Source organism: Apis laboriosa, unplaced genomic scaffold (assembly GCF_014066325.1).
Source record: "Apis laboriosa isolate Shangri-la unplaced genomic scaffold, ASM1406632v1 scaffold34_cov151, whole genome shotgun sequence".
Classification (NCBI taxonomy): Eukaryota; Metazoa; Arthropoda; class Insecta; order Hymenoptera; family Apidae; genus Apis; species Apis laboriosa.
In genome coordinates this window covers 8,778,605-8,803,713 of record NW_025222928.1, presented here as the reverse complement: position 1 = coordinate 8,803,713, position 25,109 = coordinate 8,778,605, and the positions used below count along the sequence as shown (strand labels likewise).

Below are 25,109 nucleotides of genomic sequence, written 5' to 3'. Positions count from 1 at the left end.
ATCCCAAATATTTTTTTTTACAATTCATTATGAATCATATAAAAAAATGGAATATTGGCTTAAATGGAAATTAAGATTTTACAATCTCTTAAATGTAAATACAATGATCGCTTTAAAATGCATCTTATGATATCTTATGATATTATTATTATTATTATTATTATTATTATTTATATTACTATTATTATTACTATTATTACTAGTACTATTACTACTACTATTACTACTATTACTATTACTACTACTACTATTATTACAACTACTACTACTACTACTATTACTATTACTATTACTATTATTATTATTATTATTATTATTATTATTATTATTATTATTGTTATTATTATTATTATTATTATTATTATAGCATTATGGTCTATTCATACCGTACAAAAAATATTTATAAGTATTCCAACTCTGTGCAAAGTTTAAACAAATAACGAATATGTCATAAAATTTGAACGAAAATTATGTTAAAAATGATAAAAAAAAATAACATAATTTTGTTCAATGTATTTTAAAAAGTAAGTAAATCAGTCTCTCTCCCCCCCCCTCCCCCCCTCCCCCTCTCCTCCTCCTCCTCCTCCTCCTCCTCTCTCCTCCCCTCCCCTCCCCCTTCTCTTCCTCATAAAATAAAATCTTCATATATCGCTTCTTATTATTTTCTCATATTCGTATAGAATAATAAAATATGAATAAAGAAAATTCGCTTTATCAAATTACAAAATGATAAATGATAAATGATATGTTTTTGATACGTTACACGTATCAGATAAATATCGAATTATTAAAAATTTTTTATATGTGTTAACTATATACGAAACTATTTTTGCACAAAAATTATTGCCAATAAATAGACATAAATATGATAATAATTACGAAAAAATAAGTGTATTCGATAAAAAAAATCATTTAAATGAAACGTCAATTATATTCAATGTCTTTGCTATTATATATAATAAACGAATTGTACTCTCTGCAATTTTTCTCTCACGATCGAATATTTTTTTATTATAATTTTCGACGTCCCACAACAAAGAAATTTCTCGACAAATGATTAATGATAAAATAAAATAAATCGATTAAAAAAAAAATCTTTCAATCGAACAAATGAAAAATTGCAAGAGAAGTAAAGAAAAATTTTGTCAATTCATTGGAAAGACTCGTTTAACAATGTTCTTGCCTTGTTAACTTTTGCGCACATTTATTTAAGTAACGTGCCTTTAGGTAATAAGGACCATAAAGTACCAACATCTCGATTTCTTCGTGTCAAATAAAAAAAAAAAGAAAATGTTCATGACGACGATATATTTTTAACTGTTTCGCGCTCGAAGTGTTTGTACGCGAGATTAAGAAGGACTCTGGTAGCCCTTCGTACTTCTGACTCTTAATTTATAGTAGATTTTTAGAATTTCAATATATCATCCTTCCTAGCGTAGTATATATCGATAAATAAAAAAAAAACATATATATATATATATATATATATATATATATATATGATAAAATATAACAAAAATGATATAAATTGTTTAAAAATAATCATGGAGAAAGCGAAATTAGATAAATTATTTGAAAATGTTATAATACACATATGATGACTATATATATTTCGCGAATTCAAATTTCAAGATAAAAATATAAAAACATTCTGTACTTTTTCTTTTTTATAAATTGTCATATATGTTTGATAAAATACATTTTGATATTTTAAATGTCATATGGTATTTTATGGTTGTAAAGTGATGATTCCATGGATCAATGTGAATCGATTGAGTGTTGCGAAACTGCTCGATGTTTTTTTCGATGATAAAAATGGAAAAGAAAATTTCCATTTCATCTCGAGGAGCGGAATATTAATATTGTAAATATTACCGATAAGTATGTAACATTTAAGGTGTAGTATAGCGCAGAGTTTTTTTACTATACGTGTAAGAATATTTTAATTAACTTGTAATGTTGCGTACAGTCGTTACTATTTATATTACAATGTAATTGATTGTATAAATTTACTCTTTATTATGTAAACCGAAAATTGATTTTTCTTTCTTTCACTTCCATTCTTATTTTTCCCTATTTTCATTTATCTTAATATTTAAATACGTATTTTAACTTATATTGCTTTTTTAATTATTCAAAAAGAAAACTGTTGTTGGAATACAATGTACAATATTGTAATAAAAACATTTTAATATATCGAGAGTTTGAATAATTAATTTTTTGATATTCGATTATAAATTTTTAAATTCTCTTTTGAAACAGATATTACAACTCTTACAATTCTTAACATCTTTACCGAAAAAAGAATTACTGAAATGTAAAATTATTGCAAGTTTTCAACGCGATAATTAATAATTTTTAATCGAATGGTTTTGAAAAAAAAAGATATAAAAAAAGATATCTATTTATTTTTAGAAAATGATATTTCGCGGATAAAATGTTAATTAAGTTGAAAACACGGATGCGTTTTTTCTTGATCATATATGAAAAAGATTCAAAGCTGTGTAATCAAATTGAACGTAAAATCCAAAATGGCGTACATCCTTTATCGTCGAATTTATACCTACTTCTTTATTCCTTTGTTCATTGATACGCGTTCGAGACGCGTGAAATATCATTAGAGGGGAGCATTAATTTTTCAAGCATCAGCTTTAATTTCGCTCGCTTATACGGCTTTTAAAATTGCCTCTCCCCCCCCCCCCCATATACCGTTGCGTTTCAATCCTTTTTAATTGACTGCAATCGATGGATCCTATCCTCTATACGTAATTAATTATTATTTTTCGAAACGATAGATTTCCCTTGAATTTTCACATTTTATTCCGCCAAATGACTGTTTTTCCCGTAATTATGCCAAAATCCATCACCGGCTCGTCATCGAGCTTTTCATTCTTTCATTCCAATCGTTAAACGCTATAATCACGCTTGTTAAAGTCGGGATCGTTCAATTTTTTGTCGAACAGTACACGCATGTGAAACGAACTCTCGTATTGTATTACGTGTGTCGAAATCGAAATGCAATTTCGTGAGAAACGAAGAGAAAGGATTGTTTTTCTTTTCATTCGAATTGATTCCACTTTTGGCACTATATATAACTATATGTGTATATATATATATATATTTGAAAACATGTAGATATTATAATCATTGCCTTTGCAATGCCAATTTTAAACTAGTTCGATCGTATTTGATTTTGCAAGCTAGTTCGTGATGTAGTATGAATTCTATCAAAGATATTTTGGTAAAACAAAATGGACACAATATTATCGCATATAATATAATTATTGGGTCATTCATTCATAAAATTATTGGTTTTTATTGGTCGAAAGAAAAACGATATATTTTCGAAATTATAATCTTTATTCGATCAAAATATGAATCATTCCAATTGACGTATCATTTTATAAAACTTTAACAACACGAAGAAATTCTTCGAATGCTGCGATTACAATTTCTCGAATATTTTATTTCTTAAAAACAACTGTAAATAGCGAAACACAATCAATTGATGAAATATCTGGTGAGTATGGTGGTTTGTGATTTATCGATCGAGTATTGTGCGGAAGAATAGGTCCATGTCTATTGACTACTACAGGTTATTTCTTAGTCAATTTCTTGGCAGTAGAATGCTGCTATTATTCAGAAAAGAACAATGAATTATTTTCTTTACAGCCAGTATACAGTCACTATAACTTCTTTTGACCGTAATGGTAGTTTCGGCATTTGTTTACGATTTTCATTAGCATATTATTGTCCAAATCCAAATATATGATTATCGTATCCATTTCTTATCAGAGGTTATAATTTTATTCAAAAATAGATTTCTACCATTTCAAGCTTTACGCGATAAGCATATTTCCAAACGTCGTAACTTTTGATTTCCCTTTTCCAATTTTTTCATTTTAACCATTGTACCCAATATCTGAAAACTATCATTCGAGATACGTCTAACTCTGTTTCCACTTTACCTTTCAATTTATCTTTGTTTAATATGGATTTCGGTCTAGCTCGAGGCTCATTTCTCAGATTCTTATTTCTAGACTTGAATTTTTGAAACCGTCGAATTTCTCTCTCATTAATAAAATCTTCGAAAGCTAACCTAATATTTCGATATGTTTCAATTGCACTGCTATGATCTAGTTTAAATTCGTACAGGAATAATATTCTAAATTCGTTATCAAAAAACAGTTAAACTGATACAAAAAAAACTTATTACACAAAAGAAATATAATAGAACAAAATATACTAAGTAAAATATAGGTTAAATAAAGTTTACAAATCACAGTTGATTATCATTTATTCTAAAATTGGCAACTTCATGTGGTGAAAACAACTTAATACATATGTATAAATTCAATGACCACGAAAAATACTATAAAAGTTAGAGCAAAATTAATGAAATCGCTCGAATGTTCATAACAATGAAATTTTATTCGAAAGAATCACATGCTCGAAAATTCATATCGAAAATTTCGAAGATATCGAATAATCAAATCCAAAATTAGACACTAAGCGAAATAAAATTAATTAATTAAAATTTCGAGTAAAGTTATTTAAGTAACTTTAGTTACTTTAGTTAATTCAAGCTATTTAAGTTAATTACATTTATTCGTTAAGTTAGTTACATTTATTCTACTATTACTATAATTAACCGCTCTTCGTATAACTTCGTTCATAGTTACAATTAATGATTACCCGACACTCTTTGATTTTAACTTTATTCTTAAAATTTTGCTCGTCGTTACCCACCGTTGATAGATCTTCAGATGTCATACCATTTCACACAATAAAAAAAATCTTTGAATCATTGACACGATAACAAGGGCGAATGGAGCAACAAACTCATCGATGGATGGAAATGGATAAAAGTGGTGGGGGAAATCTATTCTCGTGAATGGAGCAACGCGAAATAGCGCGACAGATCTGTATCGAGGTGGAATATCCGGACAGGAAACGCGGACAGCAGCAGTAACTGATTTAGCCAGCGGAAACGCGCGCGCTGTCGCAATGCCAAGAACGTCCTGCAGGATGATAACGAGGTTGATGCGTATTGCGGTTGAGGAACAGTCGACGTTTCATCATCCACATGGTTTCTACAATTGTATCACGTCGCATTATCGCGTCACTCTCCACGTTCAAAATCGAAATGGAAGATAAAATAATAAGGTATAATAAGGATGAGAAATACGAATGGATGATTGGAATAAAATATCCGAAATGGCAATGATTAATGAAAATATATTTCAAATTCGTCGTGATATTTTTTATCGATGTCTACATGGTCGAAAACAATTTTGGAAAATTAAAGGATCGTGATTAAAAGAATAAGAAAAAGATTTGTGCGTACGGCTTTTCTGTGTGGCGGAGATGCGTTAAAATTTTTACGGCCCGTAGTTGACATGAATTTTCAATAGGTGGAGCGCTTGAACGTAGAGTAGTGCACTTTGCCTGTCACAATAGAGCCCGACTAGACGTGACTCGAGCATAAAACGTAATATTCGTGTCGGGAGACGCGTCGTTGCACTTAATTCTTCTACTTACCGCCTGGTTGCGTTTCGGTATAACGTCCATAGCGAGTCTTGTCACTTATCGAGAAAAATATGAAATACCAATGGACACGTGCAGAATATACGTATGGATGAATATATGATGACTTAATTAATATATAGAATGATATATATAAATGATAGGATAATATATATATATATATATAATATATATAATATAGAATGATTTAATTAAAGGTTTTATTATTTATTAAAAGTTAAACATTTATTTTCATATAATATTAGGAGTGTTCTTTTATTATTTCCATGACTGCCTTGAACAAAAGCATATTTGCAATTCGAATTACATACATATTCTTCGTTTTTCTCACGGATATTAATCGATCATAGGGATTGAAACGCGACAGAAGAAAAATTGACGGAATATCGTCACCTATTCGAGAATAAACTATCCGAACGATTTTTCCCTTTGTTCGTCAGAATGGCGGATGAACGAAGAGTCATTTTTCTTACCATTGTCCCATCTCCTACTCTCTGTATCCGGGGAAAGAAAAGCTGTTTCCTTCTCCGAATAATCCCGAATAAAGTTGCCTCTCGATTGTTCCCCCAAGATTCTTCTCTTCTTCCGAGATTTCGCGGAACAACAAGCGATAATAAAGATAATAGACAGCCTCCAGTTTCCTCCCAAGATTGATACTCGCCTGGTTCGAGAGCTCGCGATAAATCTCGAAACATTGTAAAGATTGTGAAGAAAAAAAGAAGCGCGGGCTCTTCTTCGCGAGAAAGAGTTGTTGTATCGATCAGGCGTTGGCAACTTGTAATTGGTTCGATATGAAAAGAGAATAAATATGTCGAAAAGGAGGATCTTTGAATGTATCGTTTCGATTATTGAATTCTTAATTGAAGGATACTAGAAATTTTGACTGAATTTTTTCATTACGAATATTTTATCATGTTTCTCGATCGAATTCGATGTTTAACATCGTCTCTTTTCCTCTTCTTCTTCTTGAAACGAGCGTTGTCGCTCGCACACACTTTCTCGTCAAATTTTGTATCTTCGAGTTAGTTTGGCCGCAATATTTGCCAAGAATGTTCCAATATTGGTGTATCGGCCATGCAATATGCACAGAGTGCATCGAACTTACTACTTTGATAATATTTGTATCGATATCGGAAGCATAAACTATCCTTATAGCTTTGGCCAATGAAATACAAAATAGCAAATCTTTATACATTATACATTCTCCTATGGGAACGAATTTCATTTTGCATATTAAAATACCATCCAATCACTGATGATTAATTCTAGAGTGAATAGCATTTAAATTTATTTCTTTGATTACGTTTTTTTAAATTACGAAAAATTAATAAAATCTTTAAATCAAGCCAATTAACTAATTTTTCACAAACAAATTTTTGAAAGGTTTCTTGACTGGATGAATGGAACTTGGAACGGAAGCACTCTAAATAAACATGTATTTTGCACGTATATGGCAAGAACAGTGAAAGCGTTCGTGGTAAAGAATTATGGGATTTAACGCGGAGCACACGGGTTTAAACGAGTGATATAAATTGTTGCGGCGAGCAGTGGAAGAGCCCGTCGATGGTCAGACCATGCGTAAAAGTGGCACCGGTGTTAGAAAAGTCAGACAGTGTGGAAACGGTTGATGGAGGGGATAACAGACGCGCTGGCTCGTTCATTTTGAACAGAAACCACTTTCTCTGGACAACGGGACAAATGAATTACGAGCAAATAGATTTTACACCTTGGCCTATTATTAACTTTGATAATTAATCTTTGCGCATTTATGCAACTATGCGTAAAATTTCGTTTTTTAATAAAAAAGAAAATTTTAAAAAGAAAAAAAGAAGAAAGGATATTTTAAGTAATGTCTTTATTTCGCGCGATGCGAAAGCACTTTGTCTCGTTTCGTACGAATTGTTTCAAGTCCATCTGTTCCATTTGCGTACGCGCGATTGCCATGCCATGACGAGAACTCGTTTCAGCGTTTCCTACTTTTGTCAAGTGTAGCGCGACTGTACGAGCCTGTTTCCATTCGTATTTCGAAATTCCACTTTCCTGATATTTCGTTCGAACGAAACACTTCGATTGTTGCTTAGTTGAAATTTCTCCGCGAACAACATCGTACATCGTATTTACGTATTCGAAAGGAGAGCAATACACGATCAATTTTCAAGATGAAAATATAAAGAGAACGAAAACTGAAACTCGTCAAAATTTCAATTTATACAAATGTCCATACAACTATGACGACTATAGTCGTCTCGTTAAAAAGAGGAAAAGAAAAAAGTTTCAACTTCGAAACCGACAAAGGCAATCTTGTTCCGAGGCCAACATCCTACTCCTCGCGGCCCCTATTAACAAAATGGAGAACTAGTTTCGCGAGGCATACAATAAAGCCAGGCCACGCGGCACTTTCCAACTTGTAAATTAATCGGGCTCTCGGCCAAACAACATTTATTCTATTATCGAGCGCGTATTTGTAATTCAAATTTCCCGCCGGTCGAACAGGTGATTCCATCAGGCTTGCATTACGCGTAAAATCGATGCGGCGCTCGTTTCGGCTCTCTTGTATCCTTTCGGCGTATAAATATGTCCGCCGTGAACTTTTATGGAATGACGATAAATCGTAGGGGAAATGAAACGAATCGTGCGTTTGAATAAATTAGGATCTAGGCGAATCGATTCGAAATTCGTGGTGAGATATAACTTGAGAGGGATATAAGACGCAAGTGTATAACCATAAATTATCCGTTTCTTTGCTTCGTTTTTAAAGATAAGAGAGTAAAGTGAGGTTAACCTCTTGAGGAATAATTCGTTTGCACGCGATGACAATAATTTTTTTTCTCAAAATCGAAATAATTGAAGTATATAATAATAAAAGGTATATATAATAATAAAAGAATACTTGGAAGAGACGATTTTACATACAGAATACGAAGTATATATATACCACAACTAGAGAATAACAGAATCTAGCATTAATGTTGTTTTAAACTTTCGTATTATCTCTCATAGGTGCACTTAAAGTTTGATATTGGAAACTATGTATACCTGGAAGGTATTCGCAAAAGTTAATAATAATTCTGAATAATATAAAGTTCGTACAGGATTAATAAAGAATGATTTAAAAATTATTTACGAACGAAGAATACGCGTTTCATCTTCGTTGTTATAAATTGTAAATTTTGCTGGATTTGTAACGTTATTTACCGTAACTATGATTATTATAATTTAATATATATGCATATTATATATTTTTGCAAATTGTAATTTTAATTATCCGCATAGATGTTTACATAAATTCGTCACGATTGTACATATACAATGTGTAATTTTGTTAATAGAATATTCATTGTTTGGTTAAACGAATGGTACGAACTGTGTGCCACATGCATATCATTAAACGAAAATTAAATTGGCGGTGTAAAACTATAAACCTCTTTCCTTTATATCGTTATATCTTTAATTTCACTTGGAATATGGTAAAAAACGAGTGTTTAATGAAAAATTGAAATACGTATACGGTACAATGTTAACGTTTATCGAATGTTGGAAAGGTTGGTTAATAAGAGTTTTATGGTGAAAAAAACTTTTAACAGAGATAGACGTTGATCGGGTTATAGAATTTTTTCAAACATTTGCTGTTGTAAAGTGTAGAGAATAATGACGCTTTTTCTCTGCAAAAAAATTGAACATTGAAATAGGAGAGAGTGCGAGAGAGAGAGAAAGGGGGGAAAAAATAAATACGTGAAAAAAAAAAATTTTAAAAAAATAAAATTGAAAAAAATTTTTTCTCTTTAAAAATTGGGGCGTGAAATTCACCTTTTCGTTTCTCGTTTAGAAAGTAAATTGCATTAAAAAACGAAAGTTTTTCTATATTATTTACTCCTAAAAAAAAAAGAATAATTTCCATAACAATTCCACAACAACACAAGTACAATTTTTACTTTTAATCTCTTTTATATTTATTTTCTACTCCCGTTATGTTCAATTTTTTTTCTAATAATTTCATCTAAACGAACTCGAGGAAAATTCAAAATCGTGAAATTTTCAATTTTCCAGAATTTTTCAAAATTAATATCGCGTCTCTTTTCTTTTTTTCTTTTTTTCAAGTGGAATCGAGAAAAAATTATCATCGTGAAGACATACCCACACATATATGACACGTATGACAGAGGCAAAAATGGAAGGCAAAGCAGAAGAAGCAGGGAAAAGGTAGACCTTATTTTGCGCATTTCGATATCTCAATCCTTCTTAGGGTTAAAAGATCTCTGATCTGATAAAAGAGCATGCGGTAACTGGACTGCAGGGAAATGGATCTGACAGCAGATTATCGCAGGCGAAAGTGAGATTTCCGAATGTCTTTATCGGAGTTAACCGGCCGCGGTATCGGCAAACTGTCGGAGAAACGTTTATCTGATTATCAGTTGAAACATTTATTTCTGCATTAAATTACGTTTGATTGAGAGAGAGAAAGAGAAGAGTAAGAAATCACCATCGGAGTATCAATATACTTCGATATTTAGATATTTAGATTTTAAAAAGATTTAAAAAAAAAAAAAATCAATATTTCTACTATGCATATTTTATTTATTTTATTTTTATTATTTTTAAAATATTTATATTTTAAAATATTTTAAATATTTATATTTATTTTATTTTATTTATTATCTTCGATCTTGTTAGTTTGTATTCGTATAAACACGATATTCGTCGTATTTTTTCAGGAAGGAAAAACACAGCTTCTCCTCGTTGGAGAAAGTTTCTTCATCGATTTTTCAGACAACAGAAATCAAATTTTCACTTATATAAAAATTTCATTTGTCATCGAATCGATTTCAGGCAGAATCAATTACTCCTTTTTTTTTTTAAATTAAAATTCTTATCGAAAAAATTGATTCTAGATTCTCGATTTATTCGTCTGTTTTTCAGGAGACGAGAATTAATTACGGACGAATACGGCGATTCGACCGTAAGTTGGAAAGTTGGAAGGTAAATCAAAGAAGCAATCGACTTAAGTGCGCCACTGTCCGCAACATTCGACTTTACGTTAAATCGACAAATTAGATTGATCGATTAGTTGCATTAATCGACGTGAACGTGGCTGGCGCTGATATTCGGCTGAAGTTCAAGCCAGCTACTCAAGGCACCTTATTCGACGGGAGTTGGTAACGATATCGTGGCCGATCCTTTATTTCCGAGAAATTACAGGAAATTGTGATAGACAGTAGCGCCACGCCAGAAGAAAAATTCAATTCGTGTATTTCTTACGGTGAAACTTTTATCTCGTTGCTATTTTTAATAATGCTGATAATTGATGTAATAGCAATCAATCTCTTTTAAATGGTTCGTTCCTTCGTATTATTTCTTCTGTATGAAACGTATTAGAAGAAAGAATATTAAAAGTGTTCGTCCGATCTTTAGAATAGATAATCTTTCAAAGCTGTCCATTCGTTGGTATTAAAGATAACATGTCTGTAATTTTTTTAGTCATTTAAAAATATTCGCTTGAAAATAGAAGATGAATTTTAAAGTTAGTTATTTTATCTTTATAACAAGAATAATCACGTTATCATATATGAAGAAAACATAAATTGCCATAATCAGCGTGTCGAAATCGAAACTCGAAGTTCACTAAACTCTCGTGATAAAGAACAGTTTGAACGAGAGTTTATCTTTAACCGTGTTTCGCCTTTAATCGAGCAACCATGGAAACCCCATAGTTGAGAGACGTGACTTATGATGAAGGCATTAAAACGAGAACTTTCGAAGTTTAAGCTTAAGGAAATTTAAGTTCTTCGACTCGATGTTGTTATAAAAATTACAGAGAACGGCGTTCTTCTTAGAAACGTGATTCTTTTAATTCTAGGCTGAATTGTTATTTGTAACGCTTCACAATTGGATTTTTAACAGCAAGGCAATACGTATTTATTTAATATAAATACGAAAGAATTTCGATAAATTGCCTCGTAAGTTAAAAAGTGCTCCACGGGTATAAAGAGCTGTCGCAATTCTCTTCTCCATTATTGTGCTGTACCGAGAAAAGGTCAAGACGAAACTTTTTACTTAGTAGAATTGTTTCCGAATAAATTGAAAAACTTGAAATGTGTGTATCTGAAAGTGAGAAAACTTTGGTGTTTCGAAAATATTAATAGAATAAAAAACTTTTTGCATTTTCCATAAATAAGTATCTTCACGCAACTAACTTTTCTTATGTATCTTTAAATATTATAATTCTCTTACAAACATACGTATCAATAATTTAAAACTAGATTGAATTCTATTAAAACGTATTTCTATTTATCCCGATACTATTTCCGGTTCCTGAAGTACCATCGTGTAAAGAAAAGGATAATTTTTAATCATTTAACGTAATAAAGCCTTATTAAAATTAAGAAAACTTTAAATTATTATAACTCCAAAAATAATGATTTTTAATCGATGAATGAAGGATCGTTAGAAACGCGAAATTTTGCTCTTTAAATCGCATTTTTATTTATCCCGATACGACTTCCGGTTCCCGAAATATCATCGTATAAAGAAACACATAATTTTTATTTATACTATCCTTACTCGACATTTTGCTCGCATCTTGTCTTGCTTATTCCAAACTCAAGACAAATGGAAACTCGATCGAACTCTATTAAAATTAGAAAAATTTTGAACCGCTATAACTTCGAAGATAATGACTTTCAATCGACGAATGAGAGATCGTTAGAGGCGTGGAATCTTATTCTTTAAAATGTATTTTTATTTATCTCGATACGACTTGCGGTTCTTGAAATATCGTCATGTGAAGAAAAGGATAATTTTCGATCGTTTACTGTCTTCTTTTTCGTCGCTTGCTCGGATCTCGTTCTCACCGACCTATCCCAAACTCGAAACAAGCGAAAGGCGCGATTCTTGGAAAATATCTGAGTCACTAGGTCCATTCATAACTTCTGCACCGTGTTAAACGTTATAGAAACTTTGTATCTTTATATCTCGGCAACGGATAGAGATATCGGAATAAAACAAAAAATGGCTTCAACGGCACGATTTTCTCTATTTCCTGACCAAGTTTTGTTTTTTTCTTTACATGTGATATGATAATACTTGAATACGTTTTAACTAGAGAATTAAAAGAACTTTTAAAAATAAACAAATAATCTTCCAATTCGAAGTTATAACGAAGTTGATTGACGCGAGAAGATACATACGCATTTCGTTCCACTGCTTATCCGATAACTAACCGAAATTAAGCAACGAAGACAAATATCGGTAAATTAAAAAGCAACGGCAGTGACGTTGACGAAGAAACGAGGTCACTTTAGACAAGATTAATCTTCATAATTTTTATCAGAATCTTCCATCTCATCATCCTCGGTGATGAACGATCCGCGCGGCTCGAATTTTCTCGATATCTCGCGCAATAATCTCGACTCGTTGTCGCGAAGCAAACAAACTACGAGATGGAAATAATAATAAGATTCAACGCGTGTCTCGCGCGTTTTTAGTATCGCGCGCAATATTATAATTTTTAATCAACTCGAATTCTTTTTCTTTTCTTTTTTTTTTTTTTTATAACAAAATTATCGTGTCTGATATTTTAAATCGATATAAAAGCATTAAAAGTCACTCGATTTTGATCTCGCGCACAATGCGAGTTTCGAGATTGTTAAAGTTTCATAAGCGCGCGAGATTAAGGATTCGTGCCTATCTTTGATCGGAAGCAAGATTTTTGACATTCTTCTTCTCCTCTATCAATCAAATGATATTCGATTGCGCGTTGATGCGAAATCCAGGTGGGTCAATTTGGTCAAGGAGAAAAATCTCCAATGTTCCAATTATAGGAACATTGTTGCGCCTCTGGCTACAAAATTGGAATATTCCTCGATGATTATTATTTGGAAGAGAAACGCCATAAGTATGTGTGTGGGCGAAACGCGTTTCGTGGAGATTTTTCACGAACAAAAATTATCAATTGTTAGTGATAATTAATATATTGTAAAAAAAAATGATTCTTAGAATCAGGGAAAGATGGATGATATTTTCTTTTTTGTGGAGGAATTTTGACGAAAATAAAAAATCTTGATCATAGAAGTTATTGGGAAATTATTTGTAAACTAGATTTTTTTTTTACAAATATCAAGCATAAAAAAACGTGAAATAAAAAAAAAAGAAAAAGAGAAAAAGGAAAAAAGGAGAAATAAAATAGAGAACTTCCATTACATCTTGAACGTGAAAAGTGCAAAAATATTAGGGATTTTGGACGAAGGTGAAAGGAGATAAAATACGCTATTTTTAAAGATACCAATTGTAGAACAAGAGTTGTAGCGTGTTGTTAATCGAAATTCGAAAAAAAAAAAAAAAAGAAAATGATGGATAAGAATGGAAAACCGTGAGTAGAATATCTTTTAGATTTTTTTTCTTTTAGATTTGTTCTTCTTCTGGAAATGGAAAACTACCCCGTCAGATTATTGATTCGAGCATTGCTACCTATCCCATGAGAATTCTGTGTAACTGGGAACGGAGGGAAGAACACAAACATCGTTTACCAAGAAAATAGGATGTAATATGATTTAATAAGAGTCGCAAACAATTCGATTTGAAAATTTGAACAAGGGAGATAATAAATTCCAGGGAAACGTATACGCGTCCTATTACATTATTTGCACGCAATAAAGATAATCGGTAGACGATTCGAAGAAAGGATGACTTGAAATTTATTTTTCATTGTTTTCGATGTTATTTTCGATTCGTTTGAATCCTCGTATGTGTATTAATGGCTATTTATACAATCGAACATTTATCGTACATTATTATGTATTATATACATTATATTATATTCATCGACATAGCTATAATAATTGTTCATTATGGCAAACGCTCGCTCTGTACTAGCAACGGACTGCACTCGTCCAGCATTGAATGTTCACTGTATACTAACGACATCTGTAATCGTCAGTATGTACTAAAGATTAATATAGCTGTGCAATGATGAACGTTCACTGTTTTTATTAATTATATATTCAGTGGTGAATGTTTATTATATATTAACTATAATCTTCCAATAATGAATAGTCACTTGGTATCAAGTATAGTTGTTCAATAGTAAATTGTATGTTAATTATAATCTTCTAATGATGAATGCTTGCTGTATACTAACAATGAATATAGCTATTCAATGGTAAATATTTTCTGTGTAATAACTGTGTAATCATTCAGTGATGAACGTTCACTGTATACTAATTATACAGACGTCCAATGGTGAATGTTCACCGTATTAACGATGAATATAGTTGTCCACTGTATACTAACTATAATAATTCAGTAGTGAAATAACTATATCGTCCAATGGTGAATGCTTGCTGTGTATTAACGATGAATGAATAATTATTCACTATATACTATACTATAATCATTAAATTGTGAACGTTCACTGTGTATTCCAATTTATTGAATGTTCACTCTATACCAACGACATCCAATATATTCGTTATGTACTAACGAATATAATTCTCCAATGGTGAATACTACTAAATATGATCTACTCAATAATGAACGCTCGCTATGTACTGATGACTGTTATATGTTCGAGCATTGAATGCTCATCGTTACGTATCAATGTTTATAATCGTCCAACGATGAATACTCGTCATCCATTAATAATATATGTAATCGTTGCACTAACGACGATTGTAATCTCACTCATCAAACGTTTTCAAATNATGTTCGAGCATTGAATGCTCATCGTTACGTATCAATGTTTATAATCGTCCAACGATGAATACTCGTCATCCATTAATAATATATATAATCGTTGCACTAACGACGATTATAATCTCATTCATCAAACGTTTTCAAATTGCAAATGCAAAAAAAAAAAAAAAAGATTACGGCAACAAAGACGAAACAAATCGAAATTATTCGAATGATACAGATTTCTATTTATTCTGTTTCGAATGAATAGACCCATTGACCGCAAAGAAAGAAAGAAAGAAAGAAAAAAAAAAAAAAGGGGAGCAATTTTTCGAAGCGCGGATGTCGCCGGTATCTTACTTCTTTCGCAACCAGGTCGAGTAGGTTAGGAGAAACAGAAAGAGAGAGAGAGAGAGAGAGAGAGAGAGAGAGAGAGAGAGAAAATTTCTTCTCCTTCGTCGTTTCTTCAACTTTTTCTGAAAATATCCAACCGATTTTTCCCGATAACCCGTCCGCAAACAAGTCGTGGTTTAATTCATACGACTCCATTGTCTCGAATAACGACCGCCATATTGGCAACTGTTGGATGATATTCCTGTAATGAAAAGCATCGGGCAACGAACGATACTAGAATAACCATTGACGACGCTAATGCACGCTATCAATAATCGATAACTTGATAACAGGGAATAAACGATAAGGGAGGGGGGAGGGGGGAAATGAAGAAGGGGGAGATGAATAAATCCGTGCATCCGTGCGGTATCGGATATTCTTTTTCCAAAAATTATTTTCCTCCCTCGATATATTCAATTTGAGATGTAATATCTTTTTAATAAAGGAAGGATTTTTATCCTTATCCTACTATATATATTCCTTCCAGCAGCAGATTTACATCTCCCCTCTTCTTTTTTCGATCGAACGTCGAAGATATCGAAGATATCGAATATATATATATCTTTTCGTTTAAAGAAAAAAATCTTAAAACAAAAATCGAAATTTTTCACTGTCTCAGAAACAGAAGAAGATTGAATCTACGGATGTATTCGTAGTGACGAAGTATAGTGTAACGAATTCCACGCGAATATTCCACAATTTTCAATTTTCATATCGCAGTAACGGTTTGCGCGCTCTCTCTTTCTCTTTCTCTCTCTCGAGGAATCAAAGGTAAGAACTAGACAGAGAGAACGAGTAAGCGAATGAGTGAGAGAGAAAAAGCGAGCAAGCGAACGAGCAAAAGAGAGAGAGCGAGCGAGCAAACAAGCGAGAAAGAAAGAGCGAGCAAACGAACGAGAAAGAAAGAGCGAGCAAACGAGCGAGAAAGAAAGAGCGAGCGAGTGAACGAGAGAGAGAGAGAGAGAGAGAGAGAGAGAGAGAGAGAGAGAGACTAGTTCTTCTAATTCTCAAGGGTGCATCTAACGAGTACGTATTCAGCTATATAATTTCACGATGTCAAGGAATAAAGAAGACAAGGTCGTTCGAATCGATGGATGCGAAAATGTAAAGGGCCTTTTTGAAACCTTTCGTTGTTTTCGAAGCGAAGCATCGAAACGATCGATAAATTTTCCGCGGTTCTCGTTTGCGGCAAGGTTCGTCGAACCACGGTGACCGGATAGGATCAATCCGGTCCGACTCTGATCAATTACTACAGACTCGTATACGTTCCAGTTGAGAGAGAATTCAATGTATTTAGCATAACCACAGAATTTCGAACGATAGAAGGTAACTGAAGAAAATTTTTTTTTTTCCCCCGATTTTGAGGTTATACGGAGTTTTATTTAATTTTTTAGAAAACGATACTCTGCTTTTTATTGTATGATTTATAGTCTCTTTAAAAATGTGCATATAAAAATATAACTAAATCTATGTATATATATATATATATATATATATGAAAAGATTAACGTTGCATTTAATTAATATAGAATAAAAAAAAGAAAATACATAGTAATCGATATATAAAAGATATATAGAAAAATAAAAGATACAATATAATTTGGAATAAAATAGAAAAAAAATCAATAAATACACAAAGTAATTATTTACCTTTAAGTTTAATTTACAAAAAAAAGAAATAAAAAACTTATAGATAATTTATAATGATTTAAGTTAAAATAGATGTTTGAAATTGAAGTTTAAATATGCTTCTTAAAAAATTTACAGAATTCACAACTGTTGAATTAATTCTATATACGTGTATTTTTTTAAATTTGTTAAAAAGAGGATTTAAAATTTCAACGTATAAGAAACAATTATTTTTTTATAAATTTGAAAATGAATTTTTTCTAGTTAATATATATTATTCGAATTACTGTGCGCCGCCAATAATTTTGATCATCCATCTTGTAGTGATCGTGAAAAGATTCGTTATAAGTTATATCATCTAGAGTTTCAAGTCGAGGGGTAGGGAATGTTCTCTGGACGAATGTCTCTGGATTTATAACATTGATGGAATGATACATGGTCGCGACACATTCGTTTCCAAGTTATTCATCGTGAAAGTTCGATGTATTCGTGTACAAATTTCGTTACGACGTTGACGTTTCGCTCGAAGGTAGTTTATTATTTTTTCCCCGTCCATCATAGAGCGCGTACATTTACCGTCTTTTCGAAAAGGAGGGAATTTTTAAAATAAATAAATAAAATTTTTAAAATAAAATTTAAAATAAATTTTATGAATGAAAATTTATGAAACGTGCATTTAACGTTCGTTCAAACGAAAAGATGGATTACTCGATATCGTAATATACAAATGAATTTCAACCGCATTGGTATACTAACTACACGAAGATTTACTTCTGTATAATTTCGCTTCTCGTATTCTCGAGTCGAATCGATATTTTTTGGGAATTTTTTCCCTAAAAAAAAAAGGGTTAAAGGCGGATCCATTTCTCGCGCGCTCAAAAAAACTCTATCCGCTTTAATTGCATTTCAATTCCTGTCAACGAAATGAAATCACACCGAAAAGAAGAAGAGACCGACCTCTAATATCATTGACCTTAACTATATACTTCTGAATGTTTCGCAGATTATATATTTTACAAATTTGGTCAACATTCCTCGCGTTGAATTTTCTTTCTAATCCTCTCATTAAGAGAGAATCGACGCGAAAGATATGTGACTCGCACTCGTGCAAGATACGACGCGTGCAAAGTTCGCTCATGCGCCGTTTGGCGCAGCTGGATCCTACTATACAGGCGTGACTTATTGCGCGCTACATTAGGCTTATTGGCCAGTCATCGTTTCCCTTGGATAGAATTAGGCCAAAAAGTAAAAAGTAACTAGTTAAAAATTTTAAATAAAACTACTTCAAGTAATTACTTATTAAAATGCTTGGAATAATATTTATTCGTTATAAGTATTATAGTCGATTCACTTCTCGTATGCCGTTACAATTATTCGTAAATGTTATTACGTTTTGAAATGTTATTACAATTTTGCCCATCACTGTCCCTGGAATATATAATTTTCCCTCTTATATGCCCTCCTCCCCTCCTCCAGAAATAGCTGTCTCTTTTGATCTCGAGAATAAGGGGGATTTTATGCGATTTTTTTATGACCTCGTGTCTTCCTTCTTTGTGTGTCAACCACGCTCTCGTGTACAACTATCTACTTCGGTTTTACTTACCAATAGCGAGGCATGGAAAGAAGTCGAACAATCACGTATTCGTATTCCATTCGAGGATACTCGTGGAAAATAGATTTGAAAGTAAAGACGAGTATTTTGCTTCTGTTCATCTTCCTCCTCCCCCGATATTTATCACGTGACAATCCATTTATTTTGCGTGGGTAAACGCCGATACGAAAGAAATCGCGCGCCATAACCGTTCTTTGGAAATATTGGGGCAAATACAAGAGTGTCTTAAACAGTCGCATACGCTTCTTCCGTTCGAAAACGTAAAGTATTACGTAATACGAGATATACGATTCGAATCTTGTCTCCTCCCTTCCCCTTGGAATTTCTCAAGCGTCAGTAGTTTCGTTCATTAGTTTTTTTCTTTTTTCGCATCGCACAGCTGTTTCGAATAATAGGAGCTAACTAGATATAATTATTTTTTTTTTCGATTTTGAACTTATTTAATTTTTAGAAAACGATATTGCTTTTTATTATATAATTTATTATTTCGTTAAAAATGTTTATATAACATAAAAATATGACTAAGTGTATATAAAAGAATATATAAAAAGAAAATACATAATAATAAGATATATAAAAAATATATAAATATACAAATATTTGTGATTTGAATTCTTGAATAAAAACGCGCGAAAAAATTGTAGCAATTAACTTGGAAAGCGTTTCGAATTTGATAACGTACGATAAACTGGACCTTGAGAAATGGAATGATATTCTAAAAAAATAGATATTAAAGAAAAAATTAAAAAAAGAAATTATGGCTATTTGCTATATTCTCGACAATCCTTTCCTATAAATTATCCGATAGATATAGGCCTAAACAGTGATAATTTAACGAAACAACGATAAAAACGATGAAATTGAAAATTATAAAATTGAAAAGAACATTGTAAGAACATCGCGTGAATTTCTAATATTTAAAGTAATTACTTGAATTTTAAGTTTAATTTACAAAAAAAAAAAAAAAAGAAACAAAAAAACTTATCGATAATTTATAATGATTTTAAATTAAAACAGATGTTTCGAGATATTATATCCGTTACAAAATTGAAATTTTAAATGCTTCTCAACTTATTGAAATGCGACTGATCAGTTATCCGTATTAGTTCTCTTTGCCTATATATATCTATTTTGTTTAATCCGTTACATCGAAATAATTATTTTTTACATTATTTAAAAATGAATTTTTGTCCAATTAATACACACTTGTGTTCGAATCGTTGTGGCGTCGTATCGGTTACGATCTCTCTCCCTCTCCCGTCCTCCCCCCCGTTTTCTTTTCCTCATTTCTTGCGACTCTCTTTCCTTCTTTCTTTCTCGAGGAAAAATTCGTCGATACGAATGACGCGTGCCGATTAAAAATCGCTTCCTCGCGACGACGACCTTACCTCTCCCTCTCCTCTCCCCTTCCCCCCCTTTCCCCTTGTTTTTTGTCCTTCACCTCATTCCCGTCGTTCTTTAATCCACATCATCCATTCCTACCGTCTCGTTACTTCCTCTTCCCATCCTTGTCCTTCCCGTATCCCTCAAAGCATCCGGCTTTGATCTCTCTCTCTCTCTCTCTCTCTCTATTCGTTCCATGCTCGAGCATACACCCTTCGACTGGTTAGGAAAGGATGTACGATCTCTGTTCAACCAGCGCCCTCTTTCGTCCACTTGGCTCACTCCCTTTTTCGGCATCTTCGTTCGACTCGGCGCTCGCGCCGCCACGGATCGGTCCTGCGCGATGGGGATGCTGCGAGATAATCGTTTCCCCCGCACCAAGGGAAGCAGCAGGCAGCAGCACCGGCAGCAGCACCAGCACCACCAGCACCAGCAGTAAGAGCCAGGCCACCGCCATAGCCGCTCCCCGGCCAACCAAGGAGGAGAAACCGGCGTTACCATTCTCTTTTTCCTTTTTTCCTTTCTCTTTTTCTCTCTTTTGATCCGCGCCACCGGCGAATACGCTGATTCCTCTCCTCGGCGACATTTCCACCGATCCGCACGCAACCAGCTCTCTTCCTCCTCCTCCTCCTGCCCTCTCTCTCTCTTTCTCTTTCTCTTTCTCTTTCTCTTCTTTGAACTGCTCACTTTCCTCTTCTTCCTCCTTCCTCTTCGTTCCTCTTCGTTCCTCTTTTGCTCTCGGTGTCGCGAAAGGTGTCGCATCGTGATCCGTAGTCGTAGCGGAGATCATGTGACGCTTCACGTTTCTCGCGCGTGTGCCCCGAATCGTTGGCGGTGTTGGGTCGAGAATGTAGTGATGCTTGTCATCGCGGCACCGTCGTCGTTCCGCTTCGTGAACCCGAGGCGTCCAACCTTCCCGTTTCCGCGATGAGTGCACGCGCCGCTTCGTCGATTCGTCCACGTTCTTTGGCGAGGAAAAGGAGGAAGAACGACGCTACTGTCGCACGCCACTGACGAGAGACGCTTCGAGCCGACGCGAGGAGGAGGAGAACGTGGCCCTCCTCCCCTCCCCCCCTCTCCCTCTGATGCTGCTCATCATTCATCCACACTGCCTTCCAACGCGTGCACCATCCACTATCGTGACTCGTCTCCACCACGAGGATTCGAACTTTCTTTCCCTTTACTATTTAAGTAATTCCCGTTTTTCTTCCTCTCGAATCTTGTCGAAGAGAGGAGGAGGATGGTGGTGTTCATATTTCTCTCCACCTTTTTTCATCACTATGATTCTTACGAAAATTCTTACGAAAGAGAGATAGACGAAAAAGAAGGAGAAAAGGTGTCGAGAAGGCGCGCACGTGTTGCTCGCTGAATGTAAAAGCGGCCATTTACGCGTCGTGTTGTTTCGCGACTCCCGATTGGACGACGAAAAAGTTACGCGAGATTGTGCAACGTGCGAATCGATAACACTTGTAACGAAACGTCCACGCTGGATCCACGATGTGTCGTATTTTTTTTTTGTGGCCCGCCGATTCCGTCTGCCGACCTTAACCTTTCGAACGACTCGGATCTACTCGACGAGAGAGAGAGAGAGAGAGAGAGTCGAACAAAGTTTCACGTCACGGATATCATCATGTTCTATTTCTCATCGATTTTCAACGCGATTCTCAAGTGTCTTCTAAATTAAAGTTTAAGCCAATGAAATAGGGATATTCGAAGGGACAGCTTCCTATACTTTGTACGAACGGAGCTTCACGTAAAAACGGTGAACGAATCAGCACTACGAGACAAAACTTTTATCTTTCGTTGTATAGCAATTATATCTACGTGATAATCTTTGAAGAATCGTTCATTCGACAACTTTTTCTCCACGGTTGGAGAGAATTTTTGTTTTTCACGGAAAAAAAAGAAAGTGTCGAATCGGAAACTCAACTTGTTGCGAAGAGAAGATAGGTGAAGGAGGTGTGTTCCGCGAGTGTGAATGTGTTTCGTCGCTGGTGTCGCTGTGGGTTCCAACCGACGTACTATTTCGCGCCTAGTGTGTCGCTCAATGATCAATCGATCATTTCGTCTTGCAACCGCAACGTGCTTCAACGAGGATCGGTACGTATGATATCGTTTCACACACGTGCGTTTCGTTAAACTATTTTAAAGATATTTTTGTAAAATAACCCAAAAGAGAGTAATTTTAATTCTAACGATTTTTTTTCTATTATAATTAATTATTGGAGGGATTCTATTCGAAAGAATAAAGAGATCTTTAGAATCCTTCGTAGAATTCGTTTCGTTCTTAAATTGTTATAAGTAAGATCAAGAATTAAAATTAGGAATATAGTTTGGTGCATCTATTTTCACGTGCGCGCTTATATAACCGTGAGTGGGCGCACGATGGATACTGGTTGGGTACTTAGTAGCTCGTTATTACAGGCAACCAACCACCATCGAACCGGTTTAATCCAACGAGTATGTGTCGTATTAATTGTCCTTCTATTAAACGGTATTAACTCTTTCGAGATGGAAGTGATCGCGTTTCTTTTCATTATATCGCGTTTGTTTTTGTTTCGAGATTAATATTTATCGACGATTAATTATATAGATAGCGTAAAATCGATTCGAGATCGCTTTTTTGAGGGAATAAGGAAATAAGGAAATGGAGGAAATTTTGATATTCGACATATAATGGGTAATGAAATAAAAGTATTAATATTTTTAATTAATATTTTGTATTAATATATCACTTTTCGACAAGATTAATATTTATCGACGATCGATTGTATAGGTAATGTAAAATTGATTCGAAATCGAGATTCTTTTCGAAAGAAGTTTTTTGAGGAAATATAAGAAAATGGAACCAAGAATGGAAGAAACTTTGATATTCGATATATGTAATGGATAATGAATTAAAATTTTAAACTATTCTGTGTATTAATATATCGCGTTTGCTTTCGTTTCAAGGCAAGGTTAATATTTATCGACGATGGATTGTATAGCGTAAAATCGATTCGAGATCGAGATTCTTTTCGAAAGAAACTTTTTCAAGGAAATATGACAAAGTGGTGGAAATTTTGATATTTGATGTATAATGAATTGAAAGTATTAAATTACTTATTTGTGCATTAATATTTTTCTCAATTATGTACAATTTAACACATTTCTTTTTTTTTTCAAAATTTGATTTCTTGTATAAATATTAAATTGGTTGTATGGAGTATGCAATGTTTTCACATCGTTGCATCAACTGTTTGGTAATTAATTCTCCTTCCATGGATACGATATACAGAGGTAGGAGACATAACACATCGTTACAACGTTAGAGACAATGGAATATTTATTCAAGCACGTTGTTCTTGTTGAGAGAAACTGCGTGGAATTTTGTCAAACGAATATTATATAAACATAATACATAGGAATAAACGTGAACTCGTTATTAACACTGTACGAATACTGCGTTCGCTGTGAATATCGCGTTCGCTGTGAATATCGCGGATAATATATCGTCGTATCTCAAAGCTGTTTTATAAATATTTTATTGCCCTTGCTATATTGTATAATTTCGAACGTAGAAAGACAAAGTTAATAATAATCCTAAAAAGAATTGCCATTTGCCTGTAATTAACCTTCATTTCTCCTCTTTCGTTTTCAATTATTAAACATTATTAATCGTCGAAACGCTGATTGCAAAAATACGAATGCAGCATCATCGAACGTTATATCAGTAGATTTATTCAAAAAATATACGCAGATTCGCAGAATTTTTTCTTTGAAACTTGAAATCGATTCATATTAATGGTAAGATTAAATAAATTTGCAAATTTTTTTCATTTAAAACTTTTACAAAAACTCGTGTCAATAGAAAGATGTTACGCAGAATCGTACAATTTTTCGATTAAAATTCAAAATCGATTCATGGGAAGGTTAATGAATTTTAAATAAATTTGAAAATTTTTTCACTTTAAATTTATATAAAAAGAGTCGATTCGTATCAACGGCAAAGTTAAATAAATTTTTTCACTTATATAAAAATTCGATTCATATTTATGCAAAATCAGAGAATTTTTTGCTTAAAACTCATAAAAATTTAACTCGTGTCAATGGCAAGATGTTATCCAGAATCGTACAATTTTTCGTTTAAAACTCGAATTCGATTCATATTAATGACAAGATATTATCCAAAATCGTAGAAATTTTTATTTAAAACTCAAAATTCATATTAATGGCAAAGTTAATTAAATAAATTTGCAAATTTTTTTTTTCACTTAAAACTTATATAAAAATTCATATCAATGACAAGATGTTATGCAAAATCGAAGAATTTTTTGTTTAAAATTCGATTCGATATTAATGGCAAGATGTTACGAAGAATCGCAGAATATTTCGCTTAAAACTCATATAAAAATTCAACTCGCGTCAATGGCAATATATATTACGCAGAATCGCAGAAATTTCCCCTTTAAAACTCGAATTCATCGCGTCGATATCAAGATGTTACACAGGATATTGCAGAATTTTTCGCAATTTAAAACTCGAACTTGTACGAGAGTGGCAAGATGTTACGTTACCATAGATTTACAAAATTTTTCCCTTCGTTCAAAATTCGAGTGCAGTTCACCGCAAATTCAATACGAGGATATTACGCAGATTTGCAAAAATTTTTCCCCTAAAAATCCCGAATTCGGTATCAATGGCGCTGCCGAGATGTTACTCGCCATTCCTATCACGAAATCCCGCGAAGGAATCCGGATCGGGCCGGAACGAATGTGACCGTAAAGTGAAATCAAGTGGCTTATTAATCTCACATAGAAGCTCGGATCGAGGACGGTGCTCGAAGGAAATTCGATCGTCAAGTTTCCGCGCGGGAACTCTTTAAGCAGAGAGAGAGAGA

At 33.3% G+C, this 25,109-nt stretch overlaps 1 protein-coding gene across 1 annotated transcript in view; it reads left to right on the top strand.

Moving 5' to 3' along the window:
- Window positions 1–20,801: 20,801 nt before the first annotated feature.
- Window positions 20,802–25,109, top strand: part of LOC122714662 (cyclic nucleotide-gated cation channel alpha-3) — a 128,367-nt gene continuing 124,059 nt past the window's right edge. Inside the window, exon 1 of the mRNA XM_043936195.1 lies at window positions 20,802–22,330. The gene's annotated coding sequence lies outside the window, so the exon portion shown is untranslated. The remainder of the gene's footprint in view (window positions 22,331–25,109) is intronic.